Source organism: Chrysoperla carnea, chromosome 1, assembly GCF_905475395.1.
Source record: "Chrysoperla carnea chromosome 1, inChrCarn1.1, whole genome shotgun sequence".
Classification (NCBI taxonomy): domain Eukaryota; kingdom Metazoa; phylum Arthropoda; class Insecta; order Neuroptera; family Chrysopidae; genus Chrysoperla; species Chrysoperla carnea.
Window position 1 is genome coordinate 117,395,399 of NC_058337.1, and position 13,418 is coordinate 117,408,816.

Here is a 13,418-nt window from a genome sequence, read left to right on the forward strand (position 1 = left end):
ATTTTGCAAATTATGAAAAATAACAATTCGATTGTTGTGGTATTGAAATAATTGAATAAACAAACCTCCAGAGAAGGCTACTGAAAAAAAACAGTCTGTTTTGGGTATGATTTTTAGATTTTTGGTCAATAATTTTCCGATTGTACATGGTAAGAAAATTTTTATGGCTATTAATATGTCAGTATCGGCCATACTAATTTGACCATTGACGGAATAGTAACATTAGCAATAGTCACGTCGGACGTGTCTATTGCAATATGGGTGTCAGGTCCATACTGGTGAACGAAATCACAATACTGGTGGATAGACCTATCAAATACCCCAATATTACTTATGCTCACATATACACTAATATCTGGATGACCGAGCTTTGCTCGGTATTTTTTGAGTTAAAAAGACACAAATTTTATCACTAATATAAGACCCATAAAGATTTAATTATATTGTATAAGACCGTTTAAAATGTCTCCACACAAATACCATTTTGAATATCCCTGTAATGTCGTTTATTTCATTAACTACGATATACACCAAAAGATGTCAGGAAGAGTCATATTTTGCGATGTATGTTTCAGTTTTTCATGAAAAAACGAATAAAACGACGTTTTTTTAAAATGAAACCTTGTTAGATCGACTTATCGCCCCAAAAAACCCCTACATACTCATTTTCATGAAAATCGTTGGAGCCATTTCCAAGATCGTTGATATATATATTGCTCAAGAATTGCTCGTTTAAATATATAAGATAATATATGTCACTATACCATTACCAGCATTGTAGTAAGAAAGGTCATACATTTCTTATCGTGTATTTCTTACCGAAATGAAAATTATCAAATACCATACATTTCTTACCGTGCACAGTTTTACTAATTTTACTGTATTTGCATTACCCAAAATGAGAAGATACGTGTTTTCGCATTTTTTAATATTTCATCCCTTTTTCGAAATATTATAATGAAAAACGTTTTTAAAATCACCTTGCATAACTAATCATTTGAAAACTATAAAATCTATAAAGCTTTTTTGAAATTATTTTATTCAAATTTCATGTTTTCTGTCTGATATTATAACAGATTTAAAACTAGCGCAAATTTTTGGAAATTTTTCCAACAAGTCAATTTATATAAACATAGTTTCAGTCTGAAAACTTTGGGCTGATGCCAATCATTGCAATTTATGGCCCTCGAATAACAGTCATTAGTTCTGGGGGTGCTGTTAAATACTTACCGGGCCTAGTACTTAAACAGCGTGGGTTTCTCAATAACACCTCTGTTTGGGATTATCAGGTTACTTAAGAACTTGGTCTGGGCAATTTTAACTTTTTTCAACTAGATTTTTATTCTCATAAAGTTATTGACAAAATTTATAACGAATTATATAGCTCGATCCAGTTGAACATATAAAGCGACAAAATTTCCAAGGATTCCAGGTATTTTACGAATAATTGCACACTAAATGGACTTTTTGTATAAAAAGTACAGAAGAAAAAGTATGAAATCAGGATGACAGCAATATTTTTGTATCAGGGTAAAATTCTAATTCGATTGTCGTAGTGTAATTAAAATTTGAATGAAGAATCTCTCAAGAGAGTGCATCCAAAATTAAAATATGATTAAAAAAAATATTTGCAATTTTAATTTGAATGTCGTCTATTATACAGCCATTAATTATTATTAAAAAAAAAAAAATCTGTTGTAAATGCTTGCAAACAAATTGATTATAATTGTTTGTTTGTTTATGATAAATTATATTTGATTTCAATACGTGGAATTTAAAATATTTTCTTTACAGAATATTTACGCTAAATTTAGCGTAGACTGTAAACGTTATTCATCTTAAATGTAGGTATTATTTTATGCATTTAGTATTTAAATGTGTCATACAGTTAAACTTCACTAATAAGTTTAAGACTTGACTTCAAAACAGCTGGAAATTTGAGAACTCATGCCTTATAGCTTTTTGCTCTACAAAAACTTTCATTTCGAGATACTTCTTTTTCAGAAAGACTGAAAATTTTAAATTGTATGACAAGTATAAAATTTAATGGATATTTATGGATCTATTAGGACGATGTTCAAATAAGAAGATAATTGAATAAAAAAGCAAATAAATCTTTATACGGACCGTCGTATTTGGCTGTCTACGAAGGACACACTTAGACTATAGAGCCTATTGTAATACCATATATGCGTTTTATCACCTTTTCCGCTGATAATTTCATTTATCAGTTCCTCAATTATTTTGAGAGCCTGAGTGCATCACCTTCATGCACATACCGTGCACTCCACCAGCCCATCACAACTATTAATTAAATTAATTTTTGTTATGACGATGGCATTAATTTCATTACCCTGGGCATACCGTGTATATAATTGGTTACACTTTAACCAGCTGAGCCACTCCGAGTTTTTAAGATAAATCAGAGTAAAAATTTTCAATTTGCTGCTCATGGAAATTTACTAGTAAATAAAATCTCACCTTTAAATGAAATATTATTTTGAAAATTTGAAAAAATTTCATCAATTTACATACCTGTATAATTCATAAAAAAATAAATCTGTATACTTAATATTTGATGGCTCATTTTCAGATATAAAGCCTCTAAAAAGTGATTCTTCAATTGTATTTATAATATTTGTATCTAATCCGAATTCATTAGTTTAACTGTAATTTGAATGCATTCATATACATATATTCTACATATGTGAAATATAATTACTGTAATTTGTATAATGTTTTAATCAATGTAGACGTCGCTTGTCGTCTGTCTAAGTCTACAAAATATTATTATGATGATTTACTTTACTAAAAGGAACCAGCAGCAGACTCCACTCCAACCATACATACATACACGCACGCATACTGAAGGTATACTATACTTTATATTCACATATGTAGAATTAACTTATATTTAATATACAAGAATTTTACTTGAACGAAACTTTATAGTATAAGTGGTGTTGAATGTGAGCTTTAGAGGTCTCTCTGACCAGAAGCTTTCTTATTAAGTAAATTTCCCCATTCATTGATAACGGGAAATAGAACACTTTTATGGTTAAATAAATAATAGCTTAAAAAAAAAGTTTTTGTGATTAACTGAACAAAAAATAGGAAGTTGATATGAGTTGATATGAAAATTGATAGATTAATTAATATCATTTTATCGTAAAAAAAGGTGGGGTACTAGACTTCAAAGGAGAATTTTAATTTTTGAAATTATTTTCTACTTTTTAGTCCAGCTAGTTACAAAAGTGTGTTATTGTACTAGATTTTTAAACTGTAATTTGTTAATATTATGAAATGTTATCTGCGCTTCCACCATCATAGATTTTTTATTTTTATCGTTAGTCCAGAAGATCCTAATCGGGATAATCGGGCCAAATGATTAAACTATTGTATTGTCATCGGTCCTTGATAAGTGTGCGAAGTTTTTTCGACGTGTTGAGTGTGTGAAAATCATGTTCAAGATACATACCAAGCTAATAAAAGCGTGTTAAAAGTACAAAAATTATAGAAATCGTAACTGTATTCGTCTTTAATAAATGATTAATTTTGATAAAATCTGCTTTGTATAACTTTTTTTATGAAAGGAAATTTTACTCTACATCCTACCTATTTTCCCCGAAATATTAAAATTTAGTTTTATGAACATTCAAATCTTAAATATGTAAATATTGGAATGAATGATTCCCACAATTATTTTTATAATTTAAGGGAACTATTTTCCAAAACGTCCGAAAATCTAAACTTAACATTAAAGAACACTCATTCATAGCAAAGTTTTTAAGGAAAAGGAACTGTTGTAAGTTTTGTACCGATGGTGAAATCTTCTTCTAATTTTATTAAAAGCTCTCTCATGTAGAGGAAGGTGGTAATTTAATAATTTGAAAAAGGGTTGGGATTTCTTTTTTAACCACCGAACTAAAAAGAGGGAAAAGAGGGTGTTATAAAATTGACCGATATGTGTCTGTCTGTCTGTCTGTGACATCGTGAAAGATATTTTAATTGAGATTGTTCTTAGCTATGTTTCAAGGCCCAGTTTAGGGTTCCGTATCCAGAAAAAACAAAAAATTCTCGATAATCTTCCAAATCGGATCAGTTTGGAAAAGGTTTTAAGAAAAAGGTAATTTAATGGAGAGTGTACTTGAATATGTTTCAAGTGCAAGATTGTATCCTTTCAAAATCACACATTTCTCTGCCCCACGCTGTAAGCTCACAGACCTTCTCCAATTGTCTAATTTAAAACGAACAAATTTTATTACGAACATACAGGCATAAATGTTCTTAAAAAGCGTTCTTCAAATCGTTAAAATAAAATGAATTTTTCGCTTTCGTATTTCGGGATGAAAATAATTTCTATATATCAGAAATTTAATAAGAAACATTATATTTTACCCATCCAGAGTCACATATATAAGTTAGTTAGGTAGTTATTCATTCAAAATGTTTTTAAAATAAAGATAATATGTATAATATAGTAATTAGTGAAAGTGAAATAACATTATGGCACCACCATTCATATTTAACATAAGAGCTGCTGTGTGTAGTGATTTCAATCTTATATTTTAAATATGTATGTTAATTAATCTAATTAGAATTCATACATCACTTACTATTTTATCAATTCGTGTGGTCCTGGTCTGTCTTAATTATTATGTCAAAATTATTTTTTTGTTTAATTCAACTTGTGGGTTATGTTGAGTAAGATACAGATGCTGGATGAAAAAGAATATGTTTATTATATAAAGCTTCAAGAGAAACTTACTGAATATAATTAATTGGGTAAATAAAATGAAGCAAAATCTGTTTAAAAATTCAAGCTTAAGCAAAAAGTAAACAGGATTTGCAAATTTTAAATTTCTTTAAATATAACAAAGATTATAAATGAGAACTCTAGAATTTTTCGAATTAAATTTTGCTTTTGTCCCAATTTTCTAGATCAATTTTTGTATTATATAAGTACGTATGTGGACTAGTATGTAGTTATCATCAATATTAATTAGCTAATCGTAATTTCGTGTAATAATACATAGCGTAAATTATTCGTTGATAATTTGGGAACGGTTTGCAAGAACTAAGCATTTTTTATTCCACCGGTAAAGTTTTATGATCTTTTGAGCAGAAAATCCTTCGTTTCAGTTATATAAAACTTGAAAAGAGTTTGGACTAATTTCCTTTCGGTTCCATTAATGTTATTTTTATTTTATCACTTCTGGATGGAAAGTTGGTTTTCCGTCTCTATTTTGCGAGACAAAAGTGCCATATTCCCACTTGTCTTTCGAATCGTGAAATAGGAACGGAAAATGAACCATCGATTCAGTTAGGATTTAAAACCGGAAAGTAAACCATCGATCCAGTTGGGGTTAAAAATTAGATACGTATCATGAGAGGAACCTAAAACATCTCGAAGATAGGATCCCTGTGTCAACTTTCATCCCGCTGCGCTAAAAGAATTTACCGCTTTCCGCCACCGTCGAGTAAAGGTCATCTGATGTCTAAAGCTGAAGGTGAAAAACATTTTCACCTTAGATAGTTTCACCCTAGTAATATTTTAGGAATTTGTTACCAATCTAATTCGATTTCCTGACGAATTTTCGAATGATATTTTATTTGCTCTGATAAATAACATTATGTGACGAGCTTTGAGATACCATTTTTATCTTTAAAAAAGTATAATTCTTAATATATTGTTCTACAGTCAGCGTACATCTTTTCAAATAGTTTTTTCTTATCTTAAAATTTTTCCAACAACCCTGAGCAAGGGCGTTTAAAGTGCTGCACTACTGAATTTATGAGCTTGGCAAATTTATAATTTTCCCGCCAGACAAAAATTGATGAATAATAGCTGTTTTCTTATTATTCGAAGCGGCGCCTTCGTAGCCGGACACTTTGAAATTTGTAAAACATCGAACTACAGATTGATACCCAGTTTCGTTGAGTATCGGAATGTAGAAACACAGTCTTCAGTTTCAGAGAGTCGATTATCTTTCTATTAATATAAGAAAAAAGCAAAATGATAAATAATTTTACTCGGAAGGAACAACTGAAAATTTTCCGGACTCATAACTTAAGTAGCTTGTTGATTATTGTTTTTAGATAATGATTGATCGCTAGATGTAACCCATTGCCCAACAATTATCAAACCAGAAAAAGCTACCCAAATATTTAAAATAATGTTTACAAAAATAAACTCATCGAATCTTATGATTTTATTATATATTTTATTCAAAAAATCAAACATAAAACAATTTTGAAACAACTGACAAAACAAATAGCCCACTAAAAAACAGTAGTAGACCTTTATAAAATTGTATTGTATGAATATATTGAAGTGGTGTATTATTTTGTAAAAGCAGAGCAGTAGTAGTCACATATACACAAAACAAATGAATTTTAAAAAAAATGGTGTAATCTTAAAATGTAATCTTTAAAAAAGTACAATATACAAAAACATTATTCATATTATTATTAATGTTTTTAAATAAAAAAATGTGTCGCATCATTTTAATATTTTTATTTATTTATTTATTTATTTATTCTTCAATACATTTTTTTAACTTACTACGTACTATTTACTCAATTCAATTCACTTACTCAAATTATTTTTGAGAGTACGTGAACGAATGTCTTTTTAGATTTAGAAATCCGTACCAACATCTAAAAACATTATTTTTGGTGAAGATATTTTTAGCTCAAGTTTTCATTTCTATACCACTATCAAGTCTGTCTGTTTGTAAGACATGAAAGACATGACTTAAGCGATACAAAATATAATAAAGTAATGGGCGGAAGCACTATCCTGTCGACACAGTTAAAGGACATGTTTATCTAGATATCTATCGAAACATAAAATCGCGAAAAGCCAGATTAATCAGTCGGGTCTAAATGTTAACCAGACTGTTGCAAATTTCCAACGTGAAACTAACCAACTATAACTCACTCACTGACATATATACAAATTCTAAGGCACTTTTACACATGCTAAAAAGATGCGGTTTTTTGCATTCGATGTATTCAAGCAATTTTACTTGATACTTCCGAGAAAAAAACGAAAAACTTTCATTAAAATTTCTCGGAAAATTGGAAAAACACTCCCAAAATTATATTTTTCTGTTGTAAACATGCTAGATGGATGGAATTTTTACCAATTGACTCGGAATATAATCAAATGAATAGAATAATTCGAAAAATTGAATTATCCATATCGTAACCTCTCAGAAAATTGGAGAACCCCCCCTCAAATTAGGATTTTTAGCTCTATACATGAAAAATTACCCCTCCTACGCATTTCTCACAATAATTTTCACAATATCTGAACTCATATTGCACATCTTAGCTCACGCATCACGCATGTTGTTTTTTAATTTCAAACTGACCAAATTTTAATAATGCTGATATTTTTTTATTGAACGAAGGAAAATTATTATTATACAGGCTGTATCTTCTAGAACTGTTTATATGATTTAAAAATAGAAATTTTATATTGGAAATCCATACATATAAAGGTTTAAGGTAGTATAGCAGTAAGGATCGTAGTTATTATCTTTTTAAAATTTGTTCAAAAATATCATAGTTGCCTCAGTTAAGAGAAAAAAAATATAAATGCTTGAGATAAAATTAATTAATTTTCTGCTTTCATATTCAAAACTACGTAAGCTAAGTTTGTGTTGAGATAATGGTTTGTGACTCACGTAAATGTTGCAAAATTATTCACGATAAAGTGATTTTCGCAATTTCTATTAATTCTTTCGACTGCATGCATTAATTAATTCAATATTTTTGTAGTTTTTTTAAATCGTTGGCCAACCTTTTACTTTTAATAGGACTTCCAGAGGTAAATTACTTGTTAACTGGTATATATACTATATTTCTATATGCACATCTAAAACTTACAAGCTGTTTAAACAGGGCATATTGTTCCTCAGACCTTTATAATGGTACTCCTGAAAACACACTTTGTATTATTATTATTATTATTTAGTATGACATGGTTATCATGGCATTCGATCAAAAAATATATTATCCTATGCTGTATATGTAAGCTTACCACCTTCTTATCAGTTAAATGTATCTACTGTATATGTAGTTTTTTAAATAATAGATACTACAATTAAATTGATTTTGTGTGTACTCTGAATATTGTCATATGCAGATGGTGTGCTCAATATGATTGTTCAAAGGTTTTTATTTTTTATTTTTAGGAACGAAACAAAATAATGTAGGTTTTCTATTGTCATACAATGATGTTTTTTATGTCTCAATTTTTTTATGTATGACATAATTAAAAGAATTAATAATGTTTTGTAAATATTAAGGTTATTCGACCACTACCACAAAGTTAAGTTTACAAGTTTATGGAAGATTTAAATTTTTTCTCGTTTATCTGTTTATCCATTTCTAGAATTTGCAATTTTCTGGGAAAAAATCTTATATAAACAACTGGTCCGAGAGCTGGTAACATTTTTTGAGTAAATTTTATGACGACTGAATTTCGGATATTTCTTTCCTTATTTAAATAATTTAGGTCTAAAGTTTGTCTTGCACTTGATGGTGGTGACATTAACTGACACTGAATGCGCGCTAGTAAAAAAAAAATTGAATACCAGAAAAATTAAAAATACTTTTTTTAATTATAAACCTGAATCATATTCATTGGTGCAATCGTAAAACTAGCAGAAGATATTCGGTGCAAATACCAAGAAATCAAGCAGCATTCACTAGAAGTGAAAAATTTGATAATTTTTCAATAAATAGAGCATTACGCTTATATGTTAGGTTAACCTATCCGCCGTAAGTCTTCATTACATCAACGATCATATGAAAATTACAGCTACACTAAATGGATATGAAAACGGATTTTCTTGTTTAATTATTAGAAAAATATTTAATAAGTAATTACTTATAATATCTTCAAACACTCTGGCAGTTATTTCAAAAAGAACATGAAAAATGTCTTTGAAAAAATTACTTTTCCATTTTTATACTAAAATAAGAAGATTTTTCGAGTTTTAAAACCTCGTTAAATCAACTTTCCAATGGAAAAAATCGCCTTGTAATCAATTTATCTACTGAACGAGGTTTAAAATTCTAATATTTCTTGTTTTTTGTAGTAGATTAAAAAGTTTGATCAGAAAAACTCTTTTTTTTTTCTAAATATTATACTGCAATTTGATTTATTTGTAAATAGTTACGTATTTTGCTTATATAATAAAAAATGATAAATAAATGATTTTCAAGATAAAAGATGGTATTGATCTCATAATTAAAATCAATTGTTATTGATAATATTGAAGTAAAAACCGTACATTTTTTTCATTTAAATATCATTTAACGAACTATTTAACAAATGTAGGAAGTCGTTACACAATTAACTTTTTATATCGTATAAAAACGAATACGTTTTTAACGATATTTCAAGTTGCTGATTCAATTATATATAGAACAATAACACACAAGACGTTATCTTAAAAAGAAATATATGACTTTTGTCAAATCAAAAACAAAAGATGTAGGCATAGCTATATAGAAAAAAAAGAAGTTAACTCGCACTGTGAATGAATTCTTTTTTTCTTGCATCTTGAAAATGAAACCACAAAATTGAGAGAAATCTGAATGACTCTCGTCTCCTACTACTTTACTCCACTTCTATGAAAAAATATTACTTTTGTTTTAACGAATCATTTTTTTTTTTAATTTAAAAAAAATTGCTTATCAAAACAAAACTTATAAGTATCTTATGATATTACTACAAACCATATTGTGGCAGTCGTTTTAACGTTTTCTTTAACAATAATCCGTACCAAAAAACATTTATGAAATACACCAAAAGCAAGGAGAAATAAAATATAGGCGCTTTTTTTCGCTTTTACGTGACGTTTTATTTCGCTTTAAAGCCATTAGCATTCTCGTTAACCGTTCGGTAATCTTTAGTAGCGTGATTAGAGATTTGCTCTTGCGTTCTGCACATTACCTCTACATAATTTTAAATAAATTTATTTCTTTAATGCAGTAATTAAAAAATGATTCATTTGGTGATTAATGAATAATGTTTGAAAATATTAGAGCAGAGAAATAATGAAAATAATTAATTTCCTTTTGACTAATTTCACCTTTTTATCACAACTTTTTTTAATGTTTTGAGTACAATTCATATTAAACTAAAAAAAGTACACGAAAAGGCTTGAAAATTGCCGTAGCTAACACAACTTTCGCCTCATGATGAGAAAAATTCTCACAATTAATGAAGACAACTTGAAAAAATATAATTTAAAAAACTGTAGATAGATTGAAAAAATCTGAAAAACTCATAATTCGAAAATATATAACATTATATTTTAAGATGTTTTCATTATATTAAGTTTGAACCACATATAACACAAATTGTTTTTAATCGAGCGTGAGCAAAATGCTCATAACGTGAGTGCTTAATTTTAATAATAGTATTGATGAAGGAGTAAATGTTCCGATATAAGTATTAATATTCGCATTCGTTAGCGGACATCTAGAGTACTCGCCTGAGGAAAAAGTTACTGAATAATAATTCGTTAAATTATTATAAAAATTGGCTCCAAATCATGTATTGTATATTGAGAGTTATTATATAAACCCCAAAACCTCACCGTTCATGTTTACTAGCTCTCCCCTATCATCGAATTTGGCCAACAAAAAAACTGTTTGAAAAAAACGATTTTCGCAATTTTGATTATTTTTGATTTTTAAACCAGTTTTGAGAATGATCGATGAAACGTCTCGAAATTTTCATATGTTGAGGTCACATTTAGAGACGAAATTCTTATATTTGAATAGATTATAAGTTTTCAAGAAAATAATAATGAGCTGAGCACACCGAAGAAAAGATATAGTACCACAATTGTTATTAAACTTTGCATTTCAAAAGAACTTGCGAAGTTTAGTGAGTAGTTTAGCGCAGAACCTTCAATGCTTGGACTTATCTCTGGTTTAACTCAAATTTTGTATTCATCAATAATAATGAAGTATTTTACCATTACATGTCTATACGAATATAAGTGAGATAGATATAGATATAATAGACATTTTGCACTCAAGTTTTTAAACAAAGTTAACACAAAATGGTGGTTGAACTATTGTTTGTTGCACGTTTTATTAACACGGATAGAGGAACAAAATCCCAAGTACCTACCTATACCTATAATATTGAATTTGAAGGGCTATAAGATGAATATGTGTGTATAGTCAATTGTTTCATATCTATAAATCTTTGTGGAAAAAATTGCTTTTATTCATGGTTTAGATTTCAATTGTAGGTACAATTCTCTACAATAAAATTGAATTAAATTTAAAGCAAACCGTTAAGTTATGATCAAAATTTCCATATAGGGGACAGTTGAAAAATTGCGAGTACTTAAGGTAGTACTATCGGTAATAGACTTTGCATTCAGAATTTAATGAAACTTGGCATAGTTGTCCATTATTATATCATAATCAATCAGTTAAATTTTTAGTTGCCTTCAGAGAAATGAAAAAAGATATTTTAAAGATATTTTAACATTGATCCGTATGGGAAATCACAGATTTTATTTTATTTCACAAAACTGGACGTTCAGTTTTTCAGTTCTCTGAAGGCCCCTAAAAATTTAACTGGTTAAGTATGATATAATAATGGACTACTATGCCAAGTTTCATTAAATTCTGAAAGCAAAGACTATTACCAATAGTACTACCTTAAGGAATGCCACTTTTGCTATCCCAAAATACATGAGTGAAGCAGAATATTCTAGAATCTTTTAAAGTTCGAGAAACTTATTGAATTTTCGGGAGCGATTTAAAATGATCATTGATAATCGAAAATGAAATTATCGAAAACGTTATTCTTGAATTTCGTTGTTTGTTGGTTTGGAATCAAAAAGATAATTCGGAAGGTAAAAAGTGTATATTTAAACGATGTAATGCGAGGTCAATTATAAACACATGCCAGAATATTCTAGAAACGTATGGAACCTATTCTTAATAAATGTGTAAATATTCTACCTAATAGCCTAACCAAGCTCAAAAAATACCTACTCTATTTAACCACGATTACGAGTAATGTGAGGCTACCAAATTTTTAAAAAGGATGAACAAAAATGAATAATGCTTGTAGCCATTATATTTAATTCATAAAAATAATTTTAAAATATAAAAAAATGAAATGATTAATGGGGTTAATCACTTATAAAAACATTTTTATGTACCTTATTTTAGTTGGGGAGGCATGGAACAAAAACGGCTTCAAAATTTGGATTCTTCTTTCTTTCTTTGTACGAAACATTAAAGAAGTCGTGATTTTTAGATGTTTTTATTAATTCTGTATTGCGGAGAGCATAAAATCGTAGCATATTCTGAATTGAAAATGAATATAGCTAAGATAATTATAATTTTAGAAAATTGTTGTAATTGTTTGGGAATGTAGTTATCTACGATCTAATCCCGTTGAAAAATTTCTCACAAACTACCGTTGGATCAAAACTAAATTTCCTATAATTTAAAATAGTGCATTTTTATCGTTGACTTAATATATATTGACTTTTAAATGCGTTTGTAACAGGCTTTTATTATAGTAAAAAATTTAAGCGCTCCAAGCTTTTACAAAGATATATGAAGCTGATTCAGAGGAAAATTTTTACTTTCTTCATCTATGCAATAAATGCTTTTACTTTTAAATGTGTTTTAGTAGCGTATTCATATCAAAATATGGTGGAAGCGTTAGGAAGAAAACAGTAATTTTGTGAAGTAATAGCACATTTCTTCATTGTGTTGTTGTAAGACTTCTTTTATGCTACACACATAGAAATTTTAATTTTAACCAAACACAAAACAATCTTTTTCAAGTCACAATGCATAAGACAAAATATGTTTTGTCCTTACAAGCTGGAGTATATTAATAATTAATAAAAATATTTTCTCACAGGTAAAAAAAGAGACATATATACAAGTTATACATCATAATATGATTCATTTCAAAAAACTAAAAATAAATAAAGAAGTTTCATTTTATGAATTATGGTACACAAAACACACTATTGGTGGCATGAACAACACACACACACACACACACAAGTCCATAATAATTGTCCAAGAATACACATTTTCAATTTAATATATAAATTTTATTAATATAAATAAATAATATACCACTGTATGATGTAGTTGGTATTGTAGTAGACCCCCCAAACAACAACAAACGGCACGGGGCCTACGCCCACCTGCAGATACCAACGACACCAGAAGCTGCGATTATAACGTCTTTACTAACTGCATCTCATTTCCTAGTCTTTATGTCTATTAAAATTATACAAATTTATTTTTTTTTATTTCTCCATGAACAAATTATTATTATTTTTTTGAAAAAAATTGTTATTTTATTGTATTTGTTTATGACTGTGTAATAGTCCGCA